Here is a 15,192-nt window from a genome sequence, read left to right on the forward strand (position 1 = left end):
ACTAAGAATCTAATGTTAAATTAGAGGACGAAATAAATTCAGATCCACCATCTTTCTCGTAGAATATGAACAAAACAAGCAAGTTGAAGTGGGGTATACTACAAAATTGAAAATCAGAATTGGATGAAGTGGAGGTATTTGCCTTTTCCAAGGAGAGATGTGAGATGCTCATCCTTATTCTTAGCGGCAAAGTTTGACACATGGTTTTACTATAACATCATTGTCTTATACAACTATGTAATCAGTGTTGAACAAAATTCATATGATATATGTTTACTCTTAAATAACCAATGAATTCGTATCTTTTTTATTTGATTTATATTTTATTTAATAAATATAGATCTAATGGTTAAATTGAGAACTTAGTTGACTTAACCTTATTCAAATGTTTTTCAAACGTTTTGGGTCTCAATAACTTAACTAAGTGTGGATTGAATGGAGGCCTTGCCTGATTGAGACTCATCTACCATCTAGGACCCTAGGCATCAATTTTCTCTGAAGATCTTACATTGAGTTGGAAGATATATTTTTAGATGAGTAAACATTTATTAATCACAAGCCACTTCTTGCTGCATTACTTTCAATGAATTTAACACTTAGCGATCACATGCCAACTCTTGGTGCACTACAAGAAGAATGGGAAGAAGAGCTCGAGAAAAAATTTAATGATCTCTCTAATTAATAAATTTTCCAAGGTTTTAATCAAATCATTCGCATAATAACAACATCATAGTGTTTCAAATTAAATTTAAGAGTCCATTGTCATCACCTAACCAATTAAGATTCCACTGCCATCAACACAACTTAAATAATAAAATAACAATGCCCCAATTAAATGATGGGAGTGAAGAAGCGCAAATGAAATAATTCATGACATTTTCTCATGGTTGAAATATGAGCCACTATTAGTTAATGACTAGTGATTGCTATGCAATGAATTTCAGGTGCACCTTTTATGTTCCTGTTAAATTTTGAATAGATGTCTATCATAAATGTGCTATTACATTCTTATTATCAAGGGTTTTCGAATACAATCCCTGGGTGGTAGTATTACAAATCATCTAATATTTCAACTGTTTTCCCTACTTTCATCATTTAAGTATTTAAAGTGAATTATGTGAAACAACTTGATCAGCTAAAACCTTATTGAATGATTTAAAGTTGAAAATGAGTAATTCAAATGGATTGATCAAGACCTTAATTTATCCCATTTATAATTTAATTTGATCTTCAAAACCAAATTAACCGGGGTTGACTATGCCCCCTATTAAGTAATTAAGAGTGTTGAATTTAAATCAACCAAAATGATCAATCAAAAGCCGAGTTCAATGCTTAATTATGATTCTAATATTCCATTGAGACAAATTATGTTAGTTAATATCATACATTGATCACGAGACCAAAACTACACATTTATGACCCAAATCAATCCATTGGGAACAAAATCCATGAAACTAAATCTGAAATCCCAAATTAACTAGTTCTTGCAATCCAAGTCTATGGTCTAAGAAACACATTTCTCCACTAGTTTAAATCAAATGTCATCTATAGCTTATAGACTAATAACCACATTTCTCTATGAGCAAATGTCATCCATAACTTATAGACTAAGAACCACATTTCTTCCAAAATTTAATATCAAATAGTATCAAAGTCAATATCAAATACCATCCAAGTCCCAAATTAATTAGTTCCTGTAATCCAAGGTTATACACTATGGAAAGCATTTCTCCAAAAGTTGAAATCAAATGTGATCCATAGTTTATAGAGTAAAGACCTCTCCAAAGTCGAAATCAAATGTCAGCCATAATTATAGTTAGTGGCTGGACGGAAGGTTAAAATAATGTCTACCCACTAGCAAGAAGCTTATAGCATTAAAAATAATTATTTTCTGAAATTCTAATGCCAAATATGGCTACTTTATTTATTGTTTTGTACAGTAAGAAAAGCCATTCATGATGAGTACCAAGTGCAACCTTCTAACAATTAAAATGAGTATTTTTGTTCATTGATGTTCTAGGAGATAATGATATTGTTTTCGAATGTTGATATGAATTTAGCTTTGATGATAAAATCTAGGGTTTTGAACAAACCCTAGTAGAATTGAAATATTAGATGCATAGTAGAACTATTATTCACTGATATCTAAAGCTTTATGTCTCGGAAATGGAATCTAGGGTTTACAATAAATCATAGTAGAGTTTGCCATATATCTCTGAAAGTCATATTGAGGCCCTAGATATAATGAGACTAATATCTTGACTAAAGTTGTTGATGTAGTCAAGGGTTTATAACAAAACCCTAACAAGAGGTTGAAATCTAGTATGTGTCTCTTATGAACCTATCTAGGTTTCACTGTTTGATGTCTAAAGTTTGAATGATTTAAAACTTCCATTATAATGATATGATTTTCGGTATAGTTAACTTCATGCTTATATATGTGTGTGTGTATGTATGTGTGTGTGTGTGTGTGTGTGGATGTACTTGCTATTAAAATTTTACAAGTACATAATCTTCAAGATGTTGAAGATGTTCAATGTTCATAATGTTGCGCACGATTAAAGAAGCTATAAGAATGATGATGATTAAGAGTATCTTGATCCTATAAAGCATTGAAAGTCTGAAGTGTCTCCTTTGTTATAAATGAAGTTATATATATCTCCAAGTTAAAAGGGAGCCTAGAAAGAAGATGAGTACATCTCCCCAATTGAGAGAAGGCATAGTGGATACCTTGAAGATAGAATGAAATTGAAGATTGAATGAAAACATTACAAATGGAATTGCAAAACACTGAGATTGTATTTGGTGTTGTTGAAGAAATGAAAGAAGAAAAAGGTTTCCAATAAGATGCATTTGAGGACCCTAAATGTTGCCTTTACTTGCATATATATATATTTAAAAGGTTATCACTGATTAGGGTTGTGTTTTTACAGGTAAATCTCTCCACAAGAAGAAGCATGTTTGAACAAATGGATATATCTAGTTTAGGAGAGTTGAAGCATCTAATGGTGGATGCTTGGGAGAACATTTGGTCGGTGGTGATGATGTTCTAATCCCGAAGAGGGAGGGTGGCGTTGGTCATGGAGCTCTAACCTCGGATACCAACCTAGATCCCTGGGTTGATGGTTAGCAAGCATGATGGTACCTAGAGTGGTTGAAAGCTTGAGTCCATCTTTGTCCCACCCGGATAGAATACCATGGTTAGGTTTCTAGTCCGAGGCACTGAGTGTGCCAGAACTCTTCGTAGTTCATGTTATTTTGAAATCTTCCATGCACTTGTATCTATATGTAATTATGAATACCTCCCTAGTTAAGAGGGAGTGTTGAAGAATGTAACTAGTGTTCGTCTTCATATTTGTACTTGAGTCATAATGTAATATATTTGTCAAAAGAAATCTTTATTATTATTAATTTGACTTATTAAAGCATGGATTTCATGCTTGGGTCAATAGTCATAGGTCAAGCCTCCATTGTAGGCTTTTAGGATTTTTGTTTAAGTCAAGGTCAAAATCTTTTTTGTCATGTCAAAAGCCTCCTCCATCAAGTCAACTTGCAAGTCGGCCTCCAAACTAATCTTCTACAAGTCAGCTTCACAAATTACTCATGTCAACTTATTTTACAGTTGGAAACAACTATAAATACCCACATGAACTCATCTCAACAGAGACATGAAGAATGAAGTTCGGGTAGATTATAGGGATAGCGAACAACGATGATTCAGAAGGTCAAAGTATTATATGATTGCAGGGTTGAGACATTAAGCCACTACAGAACCGAAGTATGACAATATTATAGGATTACTACAAAACCTAAGTATGACAATATTATAGGACCACTACAGGACAAGAGTATGACACTATTACAAGACCACTACATGACCGAAGCATGACACTGTTACAGCACCATTACAGACCGATGTATGACACTATTACAGGACTGACGTATGATACCATTACAGGACCGAAGCATGACATAATTGCAAGACTGAAGCATAGCACAGAAGTCTGTCAAATGCTGTAGGACTGCGGTATCATATTTTGCAGGAACGAAGTGTTGAGTACAAGACTGAAGAATGAAATATTGAATACAAGGCTCAGCACTGAAGTATGATGTATCACTTAGGAACAAGGTTGACTTGATGGAAGAAATATTTGATCTACGTTATAAGGCTCTTGCTCATCCCAACTTATTTTGAATCCACTGAAGGAAGAGTTCTTGACTGGGTTTTTCACCTACCTACGGGTTTGCCCTAGTTGTGCGCCTACATCTTGTGTCCTCTTTTGTTTTGGCATTAGTTTTGATAATAAGAACAAAATAATTAGTAAGAAGAACTAATAATTAAATGTCACAGGATAATGTCATAATAAGAGAAATCAATGAAAAACCTTAGTTACTTCCCTAATGGATACAGGGGTCGATTGCTTCCAATTCTGCTCTTTTATGTATAAACTAGGCACGGAAATCGCACATAACTAATCCTCACGGAGTTCATCCTGTTATGTTTTGGTCCATTCAAAGTCATTCTCTTACCAAACCACTAAGCCTTCTTCCACTACCTATACTTATAAACAAGCCATTATTTTGATCAATAAGCTCGGACAACTAATTTTGAAGCAAAATACTCGATCAATAATTAAGCAAAATAAACAAGGTGCAGGACATATACATTAGACTGCATAGTTCATTAGTAATGAGAAAAATCGTGCTCACAACTCATCCTGTGTATAAGCCACGTGAAAAGAGAAGCAATGAACTTCGAAGCCATGTTGATTAAATCATATTCAATCAAATTTCATAAGCATCAGAATCTATGATACTACTGGAAAATCCAGGATTTCAAGGACAATGGCCAGCTACCATAAATAGTAGCCAAAACAGAAATGTCAATTCTTAATAGCAGGAACATGATGCGAATTAATAATACAGATTTTCAATACACATTAAAATTTCAAAGCCTTTCCCATTATTTTAAGATTGCATATGTCATGAAACTCAAACAATAGAACATATTCAAGCTACAGAATTGGGACTTATTAGAATAGCAGTATTCTTTCCAACACAAATAGCGAAGCAACACACCATACAGATTCAACTCACTGAATTAAGCTATAAACTTCGGTTCATCTCTGCCAATTATGAAGATTTTATTCATGCCATGAAAAAAAGAAATCATCTTAAATATTTGAAAAATGAGCGTCAAAGTGTTATCATTCACGAGGCCCAACCCTTAAAAATGTATCATATTATATAGATATCAGCCACCGTGCACTTCTCTCCAAATATTTATGTACTTACATCTTCAAGCATATGGCACAATGAATAGCAACCTTAAAACAGGTATACTAGGTATACTAAGAACGCGAGGAGAGAAAAAAAAAAAAAATCAACATAAAAATTTAAGGCAAGGAAATATAAAGCTAAGGGTTACTAAGCAGTCACTTAGTGAATCATTCTTCTTCTGATGCAGTTTCAGAATCCGAAAGAGGAAGAAGGGTGCAAATTCCAATCAAGTGACCATTGAGACATAGAAAACACTCAACCTGATCTTGATAAGCTCCCAACCTTCTACAGGCACTTCTTGGAATCATTCTTTCTTGAAGCAAACTCCATACTTTTGTCCGACAATATGGGCAGATTTCTTTTGGGTGCAGTTGTGCTCGTTTCTCAATAAGCAGCCTCCTAGTCATAGATTTTGAAAAGTCCTTGAACACACCTCGAAATAATCCCACATCACCATCCTCTCCTTGATCAAGATGCTCGCATGGATCTGTCACATACAACGTATCTGATCTGCATTGCCGGGCAAGAAAACTCTTCCCAGAGGTTTGTGAAAACCTTGTTTTGTTTACAAAATGACCTGGTATAGATCTTGACTGAAAGCCATTGTTAGTATCATGACATCCAGCACAATAAAACATTAGCTTCCCAAGAGCATTCCAATTTCCGTCAATGCTACTGTGACTTGCACCAGCAAGATCAGATACCATTTTTGGCGCCCGTGACAGACAGAATTCTTTCCAAAGTACTCTTTTAGAAAGATCTTCAAACCATTTGCAAACACAAGCTATAGAACAAAGGAGCTTAGGGTTCCAATTTAGAGACCTAAATACCAGAAAAACTGTCATCTCATTAGGATGGCCATCGGTGCAAATACAGGAACGTGAGTGTATACAATAACGTTTTGCTGGCACTATTGATGTCATGCTTCTGTTAGTGACTGATAACTGAATAATAATTCCAGAGCCAGTAGGGAGTATCTGAATTGTGTCTACTATCTAGTGGAGGAAACAACGGTGCCAAAACTTTGGCTGCAATCCGGATTGGTGCCAGTATATGGAACAGAAGCTTGACCATAAATGAGTGGTGCACCCCATAAATTTTATCTGCAAACTTGTCTGTCGACTTTAACCAAAGAGCCTATGTCGCTCACTCAATGGGCTAGACAAATACAAAATAATCTAAAAGATTTGATAACCGATGCTTCAACAAATAATGTTCAGGTGAAAAGCATGCATTAAAAATTCCCTTCCAAGAGATCTGAAACACAGAAAAAACTGTTAATTAGATATACAAGCATGTGCTGGAAACCCATAAAAAAATCTGAACTCAACCACATGAGAAAAAAATTGCCACACTAAATTTTTTCCACCAAAATCTCTCCATATAAAGGTCTGAATTCAACATCTCATCAAAATAAAATTTTCCTTTTATTGTGCTTGTTTACAGTCTGAACTCATCCCCAGATGCAAAAAACGAGAGTGCTACATTCAATGATTCGCAATATTGCATAGTAACAATTATACATGCTGATAGTAATATATGTATAAAAGTTCTGTAAGTATGCTAAGCTTCAAAACCTTCTAATCATGCATTAGAATGTATTTTGTGGTTCTCAGGAAGTCCAAAAACCAATGGAAATGGGAAAATGCACTACAGTATGGCTGAAAACAAAAGATTAAGGCCTAGAATTTTTTCCAGATATCGATGATGACAGCACCCATGCCAAGGCCAGCAGCTCTGCTGAGCCACCTCCATCCTGTGTCAGCCACCCCGACTGGATTTCACTTGGGTATTCCTCCCTTGACATCCAGAATGGTTCCTCCAGCATCCTCTAGGCATTCTACAAGTTCTGCAGCTGTGTCAGGCATCTAAGATGCAGGAGCATCCCTGGCATATTTGCAATCCTGAACACCCAACAAGATTTCATTCTGTTCTTAGGATGTAATTAATGTGCCAGTGGCATCTTTCACAGAACTGAGTAATGAGATCCCAAATTCCCAATCAGGAGGGTTCACAAAATACCAAAAAGAAACAGGAGGGTTCTGTGTGCATGGAACCAAAGAAAACATCCAATGAAAGTTAAGAGGCTTGGCAGGAGCAAAAGAAGGCATGCCACATTGTGCACGGTGGATGGTGTAGTTATGGCCCTTTCTTGGACACATGGGAAGGAGAAATGGTGACCACCAAAGGGTGATCAACAACCATCAATCTTCAAGCAAGATCAATGGTGGGAAGGCCACACAGGGATTTTTCGTGGGGAGTTTGAGAAGGGAGGTACCAAAAAAACCCATTAGAATTCGACTGTCCAATCATTATTGATGAAGGGCAACAGTGGAAGTGCCCAACAGCCCCACAATGAACATAAGGACAACATATGGTACTCTCATACAATTCATGAAATAATGGGTACATGGGGTGAGTCGCATGTGGTCAAAGCATGAAGATGAAGAAACCATCGAGACATGTAGGTGGCAGTTATACAATAGCCACATGGCAGGTGTTGAATTTCATAGCTATGGTCGGTCTTCATAATTAATATTTTAGCCCTTGAAATATATCATATATGCAATGATTAATATAAGACATATTCTTCATGTCGGTTTCAAAAGAGAACATTTTGAATTTTGGCTCCAAAGTTGTCAAGTCGGCCCTCCTTCAAGTAAAGTCGGCCCCAGTCAAAGAGACACCCAATCGACCAGCCATATCTCTATATATACTCCACTCGTCCTCCTCCACAAGGAAAAATTCGGATAACACAAGAAAAGATATCTTCTGGGCATCTAAGGGAAGGAGAAGGACAAGAAGGACGAAGAAGGACAAAGACATCTCTAGCAATTTCTCTCTCTATCTGGCACGTGTAAAATCCTCCTTCTGCAGCTTCGCACATGTGCACTTCTAGGCAGATTCTGGGCAGCAGTTTCTAGGCAGCAGGGCCGAGCTTCTGGGCAGTTTCTGGGAGGCCAAATTTTGGCCAAGGCAGATCAGGCAAGGCCAAGTTTGTTGGCCTGATTGGAGACTTGACAAGAGGGCATTTTGACCAGGTTTGACCATTGCATTGCTGGTCAGTTTGACCATCATATTTGACTAAAAGAATTAGGTGTATTTCTTGTTGAACTGAAGAATTTATCTAAGGAAAAGGTTGCTGGGGTCCCCCAGGTGGGTTTTCCCAGGGTAAATCTTGTGTTATCTTTGTGCATTGCGATTACTACTGTCCTTGTGCATTTATAGTTAAATTTCTGAAGTGAAATTGCTCAATGATACTCTGGAAGTGCTAAAAGAATATCTACATCATTGGAAGTAATTATCAGTTTTTAGAAATTAGTACTTGTATCTATTGCACTTGAAAAATAAAAATGGTATCAGAACTTTGGTGAAAGAAAGGGAATTGAGATTACTCTTGAAGAAACCTACATCAGCAATATGATTATTTATCTATAACCATGGGTTCCTCTATGAAGTCAAAGAACAAGTTCGAAGGAGCTACAAATTTCAGGGTTGGAAGACAAGGATTGACCTCATTCTTCCAAAAAATGATGTTTTGGATATTGTGAAGGGCAAGGTTACTGCACCTACATACGATGAAGGGAAAGAAAAATTCAAAAAGGATGAAATCACAACTATGAGTATTATTGTGGAGTCTATCAGAGATAATTTGATTCCATATGTCACAAATCTTGACACTTAAAAGAAAATGTATGATGTGTTGTGTAATGAGCTAGGTCAATTTTGCCCTAAATTCTCAAGGGTTTACTAAATCTTTTCTCCATTTGGCGTTACTCAAACATTCTTTATTGTTAGTGCACTCCGCAGCAATGTAGTGGACAATTAAATAAATGGTGCAATGTACAGCAAAACCCACTTCTGTCCCATACAAATTCAGTTTCATATAAGCAATTCAGACCGCAATATAGTAGTTTTCCACGTTATAGATTTCCACAAGTGCAATTATAATTTTGGATCCAACAGTGAAGACCAAATTTGACTTACGTGGATACCTTAACCAAACAACTATTAAATATCCTAAACAATACTCATAATAAAATGCCCTAACCAATGCCTTTGCATACCCTACTTAGACTTCTGTGAGGATCTCAGTTGCTGATGGGGTCGGATGGCCCTTCGTTGCAAAAATTGCGCTTTAGAGGAGGATTCGGCCCTCAGGAGAACCCTGCGTTCACTCCAGAAATTGATGACGCCTTTACCACAGTGAGGGTTCTCGCCCTGCACAAGGGCAAACTTGATTTTGAAGGGCCCCTCTTGATCTCAGACTCTGTGACTTTATACGAACAGACTGGCACTTTACAGAAGTCAGTCTGATGGCCTGCAACTATATTCTTAAAGTACCCATTCCAACCTAAAACATCCTCGGCTTCCCTAGTCCGACCTTTTGTTCTGATTTCTCCTTCTGTATGGATTTAAACTGCAGAAGATACTCCTGTACACCAGATATTTGGAGCTCAGACAACTTCATGGGAGCACTTTCAGGTCAAACCCAAATCTTCAACGCAACCAGCATACTTAAGTCACAAAATACACAATTTTCCAACTGCAAATATGTTGAGGGAACCACTCGCTTCCTAGAGATTATTTATGATGTCATTGCGATTAAATTCCTTCTTCGTTGAGTATTTAGACGGGTTTTGCCTCAAGAGCTAGTGCTCAACCTGTTCCACACTTCAGAGGCCCTCAAGTGGTCTCATTTCATCAGGAGAATCTTGCTTGGAATTCTGTCTTACGCATATCGTTAGACTGGGCGGAGTTCCTTCGCAACTGTGACATAACAAATCCAAATAGAAGCCTCGCTATCTTGGTTCCTAGACGATGTTCTTCTGTCAATGCAAGAGCCAAATTCAATAGAGAATACACTACCCTCAAGATGATGTCCTGTGCCCAAACAAATAATAAAACAAGGACTCGTTCCCCTTTCAGAATGGTGTTCCAAGGATCAATGGCCAACATGATTTTGCTCCCCTTCCAAATAGTATTCATGTGCCCACAACGTAGCGAAAAAGACAGAATGGTGTTAACTAGGGTGGAATCTTTCACCACTGAAATTGGCAAGAGAAAAGGGATCTTAAAACCCTCAGAGCCTAAGGCTCAAGAAAAATAGAGATAAAATGATCCACAATGATGATTCCAGATGTGTTATGCATAAAATATACATAAAATAATACAAATAATGTAAACAACAATAATAATAAATAATGATTGATTAACTAGTAATTAGTTAACGAAGAGGTATGTCCCTAAGGAAAGGAGCGATGGTGCAGAGGTATCTACCTAGGTATATAAGCAAGCCCCTCGCTCTCATTGTAATCATCACATCAATTCTATATAACATTCAATATACAATTACTTGTCCTACTATGGATGTTTACATCTTCCAAGTGTTTTGAAGATTACTCTGCTGCATATAAGAATTGTGTTCATTACACTGGTGTCAGAGCCATGTTTGATCCCAGCCTTTGGCCATTAAGTCTCTTCAACCTTGCTGTCGTCGCGGGTTAAGCATTTTGCTTCGCAAAGCTTTGGAGATTCTCCATTTCACCATTAGGCCCTTGGCCATTTATGAGATTTAAAAATTAAAAGAAAAAAAAATAATAATAATAATATTAAAAATAACAATTATTAAAAAAAATATCGAAGAAAAAGAGCTAAAAAAAGGAGATTAAAATTATATATAAATATATATATATATATATATATATATATATCGTCCAACAGCCAACCTACGATCGTTGTCGTCCGAAGGAGCTTCTCGCCGCCAACAATATTCAATAGTTGTAACTCGTTGTAATCGCTGCAATAGCACCATCGTTGTAACTCTGGGACGTCGATTTTTGCACCCCTGCCAACCCATGCTACCACTAAACTCATTTCCACAGCAAGCCTGACACCAATACAATCGTCGTATGCACTGCTACAAAACCTCACTACACCAACACACCGATGACCACCCACGCCATAGCCACCAGCATCACTTCTTTCCATCCGCTGCAACATCGAACTGATCCATCACAGTTGTCGGTTATCCCTCTACCACTGATCGTTGTTGCTCGATCCCTCTGCCGCGCCCTTGGCCATCCTGCACCCCTAACCATCCTATACCATCACTTCCATTATTTTTTCGGACCATTGTCTCCTCCCGACACCGTTGCTTTTCCACTATTTGTTATCCCTATCAAAAATCACATCCCTTATCGAGAAGTCACTCACCATTCAGTTCGTTAAGTCAAATATTAATTAAAATCAACTATTAGTATATTATATATATATATATTTATTCAAATAACTATATAAATAATTGAATATTTATATAGTTAATAAAAACAATATATATATATATATATATATATATATATATATATAAGTAAACTCCTTGACCTACCAATTTCACATCAAAAGAAAATAAATTATTATACCCTAAGGTGCCAAGGAGCCTATTCAAGTTAAATAAAAGAAGGATACTTCAAATAAAAAATAAATAAATAAAAGTAGATTTTTGGAAATTTGTAAAGATAATATTACTTCTCATTTAATTTGAAGTAAAAAGGAGAAAAAGAATTATTTAAGGGATATTTAAAATATATATATATTGAAGTTGTAATAAAGTTTTTGGATTATTATAAATTGAGAAAGGAATTCAAGAAATAAAGTTAAGATGAGTTCTCACATACAAGTCAACATTTTGGACTAAATGTCCATTTTGTCTAAATGAAATTGGATATATATATATATTGCAAATTAAGTTGTCCAGCATGTGGAAGATTATTTAGCACCGAAAAGCATCAAGGTAATACACGGACACAAATAAAAAAATTAGAGAAAGAATTCACAGAGCTTGAACAAAAAAACAATGCATAGGAAAAGAAATATAAAGATCTCGAAGACATGTTTTACAATAAGTCAAAAGAAAAGGACGAGGAAATTTTGCGCCTAAGGGACCATAATCAAAAATTACTTGAACAGATCAAGAAGTCCAAGGTTAAGAAGCAAAAATTAAAGCAAGAAAATGAAAGTTCTAAGAAGAAATTCAACGAGAATCTATCAAAGAAGGAAGAAGAAAATTTGCACTTAAAAGACCTGAATCAAAGGTTATTAGAAAAAATTAAAAGTATAAAAGATAAAGAGAAGGATACTAAGAACAAAGTCAACGATTCAGAAAATGATGAACTTTCACGTCTAAGGAATCATAATCAAACCTTCTTATGCAAATAAAAAAGCTTAAAAGTGACAAGAAGTTGTTAAAAGACAAGTTAGAACAACTTACTCAAGAAGTATTGAAGTTTCCAGTCATAACAGTCCAAGTTGAAGATAAGTAAACAAATACCGATCCAATCAATATCACAACTCAAGAAGAGGATAACACAACTGAAGTGAAGATGGACTCAGAAGTTGTAGTTCAAATGTCAGAGATTTCAAGTGAAGATTCTATAACCAATTCAACTACATCAGTACCTAAAGTAAATAAGTAAATTGCCACACATATCATAAGGGAAAATCCAACCAGAAGAACTCCTTATCGACATTCGAACCATAAGAGCAGACAACTAAGTCATTCTACATATTTGAACCATTCAGAACGGAAACAACAGATTTATGTTCCAAGGAATATTGAAGTTTGCAGAATCCAACAATTCATTACAAAATTCCAATGATTGGAAGATTCCACAAAAGTTAATCTAGGATGGTCTGATCCATTCTCAGTCCGACAATTTTTTTTATCACTCAGAACATCATATCGTCTTGTATCAACGAAGATGAAAGTTTAGAGACGAGAAGATATTCGAAACGGGAAAAGAGATCAAGCCCTTTCATCAGTAACCTTTGAAAGCTTTCTGAAGACGAAGGCAATGTTATGAATAAATATAAATAAAATAATACAAATAATGCAAACAATAGCAATAATAAATAACGATTAATTAACTAGTAATTAGTTAACGAAGAGGTATGTCCCTAAGGACATGACCGTTGGTGAAGAGGTATTTGCCTAGGTATATAAGCAGGCCCTCACCCTCATTGTAATCATCACATCAATTATTTTATATAACACTCAATATACAAGTACTTGCCCTACTATGGATATTTACGTCTTCCAAGTGTTTTGAAGATTACTCCATTGTGTATACGAACTTTGTTCGTTATAGTTCCCCTTCCAAGTAGTATTCTTGTGCCCACAACGTAGTGAAAAAGACAAAATGGTGTTAACTAGGGTGGAATCTTTCACCATTGAAATTGACATGAGAAAAGGGGTCTTAAAACCCTCAAAGCCTCAAGCTCAAGAAAAACAGAGATAAAATGATCCACAATGATGACTCCAAATGACTTCAATCCATCTTTATTTATAGACTTCTAGAGGGGTTTCATCTTTCTTGAGTGATTGAGTAATCCTTACTCCAAACCCCAACTTCGGGTTTTTAAGCCTAGTTACCCCAAAACTTGCCCAGTAATGGCTATTTTGGGTTTTTCCCTTTTTTGATGGACTATAGCCTACGGGGATAGATAGGCTAATGAGTCCCTTTTGTCCTCAATTTGTAGAGGACATTACACCCTAGTTGGAATATACACCATCAACAACATTAGTCAAGCAATGAGTTTGAAGAATGAGCTTCGTGATGTTAAAATGACAAAAAATTATACTATAGCCTCATATTTCACGAGGATCTCTCAACTAAGAGATTAACTTCAAGCAATTGATGAAATTATTTCTGAGAAAGAACTTGTGACTACATCATTTAATGGTTTCCCTGACTCATGGGACTCCTTTGCATCTAGTATTTGTGAACGAGAAAAGATTGCAAGTTTTGAAGAATTATGGACCTCATGTACCCAAGAAGAATCTAGACTTATATCAAAAGGAAGGATTCAGAAATTTGAAGAAGGTGACTCTCAAGCATTTGCAGCACATTCCAAGAAGGCTGGAGGAAGAAATAATTTTGGCTTCCAAAGAAGAAATGAAGGTAGAAGACCTGCTCCTCAAGGGAAGAAAGATATGTCGAAGATTCAATGCTATTGTTGTAACAAATTTGGTCATTATAGAAACCAATGTCTTGAAGGATCGAATGATAGAAAGAGAAAGGGAAAGCAGCATGCTACCACAATAGACATTGATAAACATCAAAAGAAATTCAAGAACGAAAATTCAAGTGACCAATTTCTTCTATTTATCTGCTCTTACAGGGTCTGTTGCAGATAGCAATAACATATGGTTGGTAGAATGTGGTGCCTCAAGACATATGACTGGAGATCATGACAATCTCACAAGTATGATTGAAAGGAGATCATCACAAAAGGTAGAGCTTGGAGGTAACAACAGTTACGCAGTCAAAGGCATTGGATCAACATCTGTTGAGCTAGAATCAGGTGAAAACATTCATCTTAGCAACATACTATATGTACCATGTTTGAAAAAGCAATTGGTTTCTATTTCATGTTTGGAAGACAAAGGATCTAGAGTAGCATCTGTTGATGGTCAAGTTCTTGTATGGCCCGAGGGCTCAAGTATAGATTCTGCTAGAATAATTGGAGTTCGTGAAGGAAGGTTGTATAGAGTCTTGAAACAACCAGCTCAAGCATTAGTGCATAATGATATCAATCCATCTGAACTATGGCATAGAAGATATGCTTACGTTCACTACAAAGCTTTGCTAGCTTTAAATCAGATGGTTTCAGGTGTTTCAGAATTGCAAATGGAGCATGAAGGAGCATGTAAAGGTTGTGCACTTGGTAAAATGTCAAGAAGTCTTTTCCAAGCAGTGACAATAGGTCCAAGGAAATCTTGGATCTAGTTAATTTTTATCTGTGTGGTCCAATGCCAGTGAAATCTCTAGGAGGCTCTCTGTACTATGTAACTTTTATTGATGATTTCTCTTGCAAGACATGGATCTACTTCATGAAGACCAAGGATGAAGT

General features: G+C 36.1%; 1 pseudogene across 1 annotated transcript in view; it reads right to left on the minus strand.

The window, feature by feature from the left end:
* Positions 1 to 5,156: 5,156 nt before the first annotated feature.
* LOC149167042 (EID1-like F-box protein 2 pseudogene) overlaps positions 5,157 to 15,192 on the minus strand; it is an 83,066-nt pseudogene continuing 73,030 nt past the window's right edge. The window contains exon 2 of the transcript XR_016260907.1: positions 5,157 to 6,537. The product of XR_016260907.1 is annotated as an EID1-like F-box protein 2 pseudogene (transcript). The remainder of the gene's footprint in view (positions 6,538 to 15,192) is intronic.

The sequence above is a fragment of the Pinus tabuliformis genome, chromosome 5_1 (assembly GCF_031772625.1).
Source record: "Pinus tabuliformis cultivar Carrire ecotype Pingquan chromosome 5_1, CPIR1, whole genome shotgun sequence".
Lineage (NCBI taxonomy): Eukaryota > Viridiplantae > Streptophyta > Pinopsida > Pinales > Pinaceae > Pinus > Pinus tabuliformis.